We start from the raw sequence: 8243 nt of genomic DNA, 5'->3' as shown, positions 1-8243 counted from the left end.
GCCAGCTACACCGACTTCATTTAAGCCAGGTACACCGATTTCAGGACGTCCCTGCCAGTCGGACCTACGTACCTGGTCCAGTCGACGAGAAGTCCATACTATATAGCCTACAGCAGGTAAGTCCTGCATTCTATCCCAATCTATCCATTCAATAAAATTAATTTTAATTTTAATTCTAAGCCCAAGATCAAACAACCTAGCCTAGCTAGGCCTCGGCCTACAGATGTTTGCGAGGGCTGCGTACTCGATCGACTGACTATTGTCGACGAAGCTCTCACTCCACGCAATGCGTATTCATAATCATATTATATCTCAACCAAGCTTCTGCCGTATCATTTCGCAGGTAAACAATGCACCGCTTCCATTGATGGGGAGAGCTGTGAAATTTCCATCCCCGGCAAATATACAGGATGTAGTTGCAGATTTTTACGATATTGCTAATTTCCCAGACTTGGCCTTGGAACTCTGTCGTTTTTCTGTCGCCAAACCACAGAAAATGAACATAAACGGCAATGAAATGTGACATCGAGCCTTGGAAACCACTTGAGACAATCTTCATAACTTTATGTGGGGCACTCAGCTCAGCACAGCAGGGTACTTAAGAGTGTTTATGAATTTCAAGATAACAACTCCACTCAGCAAAGTGGGGTACTTAGCAGTTAAGTAGTCTTAAATTAAGAAGTGATATGAATACCGGCCCAGGACTGTATGGACTGTATGCACATACTGGACTGCATGGATGGAGATTACACTCTCGTTCTGCGAGGCTGCGTCATCGCGTTTTTTTCATGACGTCACACGTTTCATGACTCCTCCCTTTCAGCTCGAATGTATCTTGCAGATTTCTCAAATTTCATCAGGAGGTGAGGTAACGGGTCTGTACTCGTGACCATAGATATATTACGAGATGCCGCATGGCCTATCAGCGCTTGTTGTCGCGATACGTCGGAAGCGCCGCCATCTTGCGGAGGTACAACCAGCATGTGTGATCATTGGATCCAAGGCAAAAAAATGGACTCCTAGACCGTAGCTCGGTTAATAATGAACGGATCTGTACAATTAATACCTCATTTTAATGCTGAGGAAAATTTCTATTTAATAAGAGCAAAGTTTTTCATCGGAGTAAAGTTGGGGATACTGTAAAAAGCAGACCGGCCAGAATATTAAGCGGACCATCCAGAATCGCAGACCACCCACACAGCAGGAGCAGACCATACACTGAATAAACATTCTCTGTGACTCACAGGAAATTAATTAAGATTAGATGTACATATAACATGATGTTAAATATGGACTAACCAAATAATACTTTTTAAAAAGGCTATCAATTAAGCTCAATCAATTAATCCCTACCTCAGGCCAACTTAACTCAGGCTTATCAACGCCAGGGGGGTTGACTCAGCCTGTCATCCTTCCGAGGTCGGAGGTCGGCTAATTGAGTACCAGTTCACTGGTAATTTCCTGTTTGTCGTTAAAGGCGGCAAAAAGGGTTGGCGTCAGGAAGGGCATATGGCCGTAAAACATTGCTTCAAAAAGGGGACCGAAAAACAACAACAACCACGGTTCCCGAAAAAGGCCAACCCCCGCTTTGCGGGGAAAAATGGCCTCTAAAGGTGGTTTTTATAATTAATCCCTACCTCAAACAATTGTTGTGTTTAAATGCATGTACATGTATAACACACATAATCCTGTCATCTAAGAAACTCGGCTTGTGCTTGGATGGGAGATGTGTGCATGGAAGGCTGAGTGTTGTTCGCTTGGCACGGCAGAGACAGACACACACCTGTGTCAAGAGACAGACACAGACTGGCACGGATCGACAGACACATACACAGACTCGCACGGCAGACACAGACACGGACCGGCGCAACAGAGACAGAAGACACAGACAGACCGGCTTGGCAGACAGACACCCACAGGCACGGCAGAGACAGTGTATGTATGCCTGTGTTTGTGTGTGTGTATGTATGTGTGTGTATGTGTGTGTGTGTGTGTGTTCATGTGTGTGTTTATGTGTGTGTCTGTGTGTGTTCATGTGTGTTCATGTGTGTGTATGTGTGTGTTCATGTGTGTGTTTATGTGTGTGTGTGTGTGCATGCATGTGTGTGTATATGTGTGTTTATGTGTGTGTTCATGTGTGTGCGCGTGCATGTGTGTGTTTATGTATATGTCTGTGTGTGTGTGTGTGTGTGTGTGCATGCGTGTGTGTGTGTGCATGCATGTCTGTGTTCGTTTATGTGTGTGTCTGTGTGTATGTGTGTGTGTGTGTATCTGGCTGTGTTTGTGCATGTGTGTATGTATGTGTGTGTGTATATGGCTGTGTTTATGCGTGTTGTGTGTGTTTATGTGTGTGTGTGTTTATGTGTCTGTGTTTTTGTGGGGTAAAATGAGCGTATCTTTCATTAAAACAGCTGTTCACTACCATCTCTTATCTTCCCCCATCCAAAACCTTGATCTTTTCTACCCCCGTTAATACATCCGTGTAAATCCGTGTAAATCATCCAGTTGTTTCACGTTAGACGAGTCCGTCAACGTGTTTAACTTTTAAATTAAACACAATCAGTAATGGTGGTTTCCCGCTCATCAACACGATTACCTGAGTCCATCTTTAACCTTCTTTCTGAAGGCCTCAGAGAGCTCTTTTGATCGAGGCATGGTGACTCCGCACACTTCAACAACAAAGAGCAAACCAAACTAAATGTCTGAGGTTTAAATAAGACAGGTCCAAGATCTCCAAGATCCAAGGATCCTCTCTGACGATATTCTAACCATTTGCACCTGAGCTGGTGCACCTTATTCTAATTTTAGGTATTTGAAGTAGTGATAAATGTAGGGGTGTACTTACTTTTTCCACATGCGAAATTTGCATTTATGTTTATTTAAATTATACAATGGACTACAATATGTAAATGTTTCATGATATTTGTTATATTATATCACCTTTATCTATCAATATTGTTGAAATGAAGATCAAATAGCTGTATGTTGAAATATGTTGAAAAAGTCAAAATTTTACATGGGGTGTACTTACTTTTTCACGTGACTGTATATATATTGTTGCGGATCTCAAATGTCGGCTCTCCCCTTACCAAGAGGGGGTTAAACCCTTGTCTGTTATCTGGCCGACGCGATCCTGGGGTTATAACGTCCTTCCCAGGCAGTGTTAGGGTTTTAGGACTGGGGATTCGCTATTACCTAAGTAATAACGCTGACCGAGAACGAGGGAATAACTCCCGCTCGAACCACGGATTTGATGGTATACGCCGAGCGGTTAGCGATCCGCGATCTGAGCTATTACCAATGCGACAAGACCCGATTATAGCGGTTGCGATCGTGCCACGTTTACCCAATAGAAGAAAAGACTAATGCGATCGGATGAGAGGAAAACCAGGAAGAACAAGTAATTTATTTACAATTTGTACAAGAAGGAGAAGAGGAAACAAAAGAAATATACAAGATAGGAAGAGGAAGAAGCAGAACACAGGGCAGCCTTAAACAGTCTTATTCTTAATACCCATGACGAACATACACACTCACACAGGGATTGTAGATGGTGGATGGAAGGTCCAGCGGTGAGGTCCAGGCTCCGGTCGGCTCCAGTCCAGGCTCCGGTCGGCTCCAGTCCAGGCTCCGGTCCAGCGGCGGAACCCGGCAGGCAGCTCCGCTCGTAGTTGAGCGCGACCGGACAATTTATCTAACGGGGAAAAGCTGGTTCGCTGCGTACGTAATATTTGCACCATACAAATGCGCCAAACGCCCCCTCTCCAATGTACTCCTTTGATAAGGTCCTTCTTTCATAAGCGCCACTGCATAAGTCCTGTCAATGCAACGCGCGTTCTCCCAGCAAGTCAGTCAAGGCGAGCTCTCTCACAACTAATCAAGCGCGCCGTATCTCTCCTCTCTCTTGAAAGTGTGGTTCGTTCGCTTTTATAACTCACCAAGCGATCACTCCACGAACCCCAAAGCCACGCCTGTCAGCGATCCTACCTCAGCCCTGGTTGTCTGGGCCTCGCCTACCGGCCACGCCCTGATGGTGAGTTGACATGGCCACACCTTCTTCTTGGCGTTCCGCCCCCTTTCTCGGGCCTAACCTCGTGGCTTATGGCGGCGTTTGAGCGAGCTCCAGCTCAAGGCAGCGAACGCTGCTAACAAAAGGCAGCTGCAAAATTGGACAGGGCCATGGGGCACTGACTGGAGGGTGCGTAATGGCGTCGCTTGGAGAGGGAGGCTGCAAAATGAACGGAATGGGCCTACTTCTTATTTGATTGACACAACGCAGATTCAACTATTGGAAACACGGCCTTATCTAAACACATACTAATAAACCACCTTTAGAGGCCATTTTTCCCCACAAAGCGGGGGTTGGCCTTTTTCGGGGACCGTGGTTGTTGTTGTTTTTCGGTCCCCTTTTTGAAGAAATGTTTTACGGCCGGATGCCCTTCCTGCCGCCAACCCTTTTTGTCGCCTTTTACGACAAACAGGGAATTACCAGTGAACTGGTACTCAATTAGCCGACCTCGGAAGGATGACAGGCTGAGTCAACCCCCCCTGGCGTTAATTCAGCGATCGACCGGGATTCGAACCCAGGATCCTAGGATCCTAAGCCGGGACCCTAGCCGCGAGCCCAACACCAGGGTCAACACTAATGAAATAACTAAAGAGTCCTATGATGACCTACGTGTTGCTTGTGGCCTACCTCTGGGGTGCAACCTTTAACCTTTTAATGATGGGATATTTACAAGAAAGTGTGGGTTCTAAAACCGCAACTATATATATATATATATATATATATATATATATATATATATATATATATATATATATATATATATATATATATATATATATATATTGTTACGGGTCGCGGACAGATGTTATATTGACCGAGCGGTTGGTATTACCGCGACCGTTACAGGATCCCCGACTCACCCGATTCCACCCAAACGTTGGCCGGATCGCACCGCAGCTAGTCAATGAGGGAAAAGACGAAAACGACGCAATGCAAAGAGGAAAACGAAGGCAAAGAAAGGTTTGGAAATACTACTGAATTTATTGACTATTTACACACAAGCAAAAAGAAAGCAGTCACGTTTATTTACAAGCACATAAGACGCAGGTGACACAGGGAAAATACTAGCTTATACAGACTTAATTAACCCAGGACAGAACAAACAGAACAAACTCACGTACACAAGAAGGATGGAAAGGCAGGAGGTGGATGGCTGGAGGGAGAGGAAAGTCCAAGGGGGTCCCGCAGCACAACCGGCGCGTTTAGCAGCCGCCGTTCAGGCCAGGCCCCACGCTGCTGTTTTGGCTGCTGTGTACGTCGCATGCTTTGCCAGGCCTTGTCCGACTCGTCTGGTCCAAACCCTCCACTCGTTCTTGGTCCACTCACTCTTTACCACCGACTCCTCACCGCAACCAACACAACCAACTGACCACCGACTCCACTGCCTGACTCCTCACGACTCTCTTGGCGACCAACTCTCCACTGACTGACTCTTCACGGACCCTCTACTGGCAACCGACCCACTCTTCTTGCGTGCCTGGCTTTTATAGCGCCTCCGGCGATTAAGCCGCCGGCCTTTTGGACACGCCCATCGGGGTGCTGACCTCGGCCCTGGTTGGTCGCGCGACCCTCTGGCTCCGCCCTTGATGACGACGGGCGGGCACGCCTTTCTTCTCCGATTCGAGCACATGTGGTCAATGGCGGTTATTGGAGGGGAGGTAATTTGGCAATCGAGGCTCGGCAATGACCAGAGGGGATGTAAAAGGGAATGGAGATTTTGGGGATGGGAAGGAAAGGGGATCTATTCTCTTTCACTGGTGCAATGGAGTACTTCAATTAATGGGAGACACAGCCTCACCCTAAAACACAGAATAAGAGATAACTATCAACAGGGGTATTCTATTACTTGGCTGACGTGTATGCTTGTGGACTAATTATGGGATGCCCTTTCACCTTTACACAGCTCCGGAGGTAGGGGGGCGCAGAATAAACAATAATAATAATAATACAGCACACAATCAAAAAATATACAGTCCTCATCTCCGCAACACTGCACCCTCCTCCTCTTAGGCACGTCCCGGGCCTACAACTTTTATTTTTAGTGTGACACGTAGGTGTAGTTCCCTCTACTTTTAACCTGACCCTGAGTGCGACAGTTTTAAAACATAAATAAATGTGTCCCGCTGCTCCATTGCACCCTGCCTAACAGACTTACGCCCACAGTTAACCGAATTGCGGAATGGTCTTCAAACTACACACTGACGGTGGGAAGCATTATTTACACTTGACGCTACTTTTATTTACAAGACTAACCCAGGACCTGTAATTGTTCTTTCTGGGGGGGAGACAGTCTGCTCTGCATCGACGCACCATGAAAGCACCCAAAAACGCACCAATACAAGCACCCTCAAGCACCAATCGGTGCAGTTACCATTGTTCATCAATAAAAATAAACCAACAACCCCTAACCCTGCAGGTGATCTCTTGCTCTTCGGCTCCCTCTGCTGGTTATTATTATTTCTTCCAGTTGTTGTCTTTTCCTTCATTTTCTTACTGGCGGCCTATTTGAACTGAAAAATGCACCCAATGTGTCCTTTTTATTTGATTTTATTTATAGCCCACAGGGCCGACTAGTGTGGTTCACCTGTGGGGCATCGGTGCCCTGTGGCCAAGGTCAGCCAGCAAGATTTCGGGCCCTCATGGCCGGTTCCAGCAGAGGGGCCATGCCCCAACCCATGGGGTCCATAAGTGGTGCTCGGCCACAGACATGTGGTCCATAATGTGGTGCATCGATGCAGACAGCTGGTTCTGGGAATTTCGGGCGCACAATGGCCGACCCACGCACGCTCCCCTCGGCACCCAGTGGCGCACAGGTCATGTGGGAGACAAAAGGGGAAAGACAATTGAGCGAGGGGTAAGGTCACAAGGGTACACATCAATAAGGCAATGCAAGGCGGAATGCGTACGGAGGGCGAAGTGAGAAAGCTCGTCCCTACCGTACGTCACCCCCCTGTCACCTACCCTACCCTTGCCCTTACCCCATATGTACAAAAATCTACACATTTACAAATTCGTCACTACTGTCACGTCTTCCCCATATTTCCTCTATACCAAATTCGTCGGCACAATCCCTCTACTTCAAAATTTGCCATCACCCAATTCGTCATCAATCCTCATAAGGAGGGAGAGATGGAATTACGCACAATTTCACACCCACGTCATGATGCGTCTCACAATCCAAACATTTGCACAGTAAAAATAATTAAACATGGCATGGTGCGGAGTACCTGTCACCTCAGGTGAGTGGATGCAGATGGTGCGAGGAGACTTCATCCTAACTACTTTCTAAATGACATTAACACACTTTACACTACCCGGGGTCTTTCCCTGCCAATCCATTGGCCAACTTACACTATGGGTTCTAAAAACCAATTCCCATTGACCAAACTGTGGTGCTTCTCAATTTGGGGTCTCACTCCCCCGATTCATCTCCCGGTGCCTCGCACAATTTCTGGGCTGCGACGTGTAGCTCTCCCAGCAGGTCTACCCACCTGCACACCTCCACCACTGCAGTTGCCACCCGAGCTTACCTAGCTCCTCACCCTAACCTAACTAACTGGGGAAGGCCCTCTCCTGGCTCTGTCACCCCTTGGTGCCCTCTGGCACTGGGCTACCCGGGTCCGTCCTCCGGATCCTCGGGCCCCATCCACAACAACTACTACCGGCTCCCAGAGCCCACCTGCGGCCTCACCTGGCCGACATCCTCACAGTGGTGGAGTGCCCAAACCAACTACACACACTAACAGGCTACACGCCCAGCCATTTCCACAACACTAATGCACCCATCCACAGACCATTCTTTCACCCGCACCACAGATGCCAATATCCAACCACAATTTACCTGTACCCTCTACCTAACACTTACACTACCCGCCCCGGGTATCCGTGATGGGGGTCCACTCTTCCCCCATTCACACCTTCGCACCATCCACTCCACTCCACAATTTCCACCATACTCACTCCACGACCATCCATTCCAATACTCCATACCATTTATTCCATACTACCATTCTCCATACCTGCTGTTGCACACCTGTGCCCTCACACCTGGTGCCACCTGCATCCTCCTCCTCTTCCTGGAGCAGTTGGTCAACACAACACACATCACCATCACTCACTCATACACTGCTCCACACACCTGTTCAGTTGCACACCTGTGCAATCACACCTGTTC

At 47.6% G+C, this 8243-nt stretch overlaps 1 protein-coding gene across 1 annotated transcript in view; it reads left to right on the top strand.

The window, feature by feature from the left end:
• Positions 1-8243, top strand: part of LOC144890724 (uncharacterized) — a 90230-nt gene continuing 81987 nt past the window's right edge. Inside the window, exon 1 of the mRNA XM_078772368.1 lies at positions 1-116. The gene's annotated coding sequence lies outside the window, so the exon portion shown is untranslated. The remainder of the gene's footprint in view (positions 117-8243) is intronic.

Source organism: Myxine glutinosa, chromosome 2 (genome assembly GCF_964187855.1).
Source record: "Myxine glutinosa chromosome 2, kmMyxGlut1.1, whole genome shotgun sequence".
Classification (NCBI taxonomy): domain Eukaryota; kingdom Metazoa; phylum Chordata; class Myxini; order Myxiniformes; family Myxinidae; genus Myxine; species Myxine glutinosa.
The sequence above is the reverse complement of the archived record's forward strand: the minus strand, read 5'-3'. Positions and strand labels throughout refer to the sequence as shown.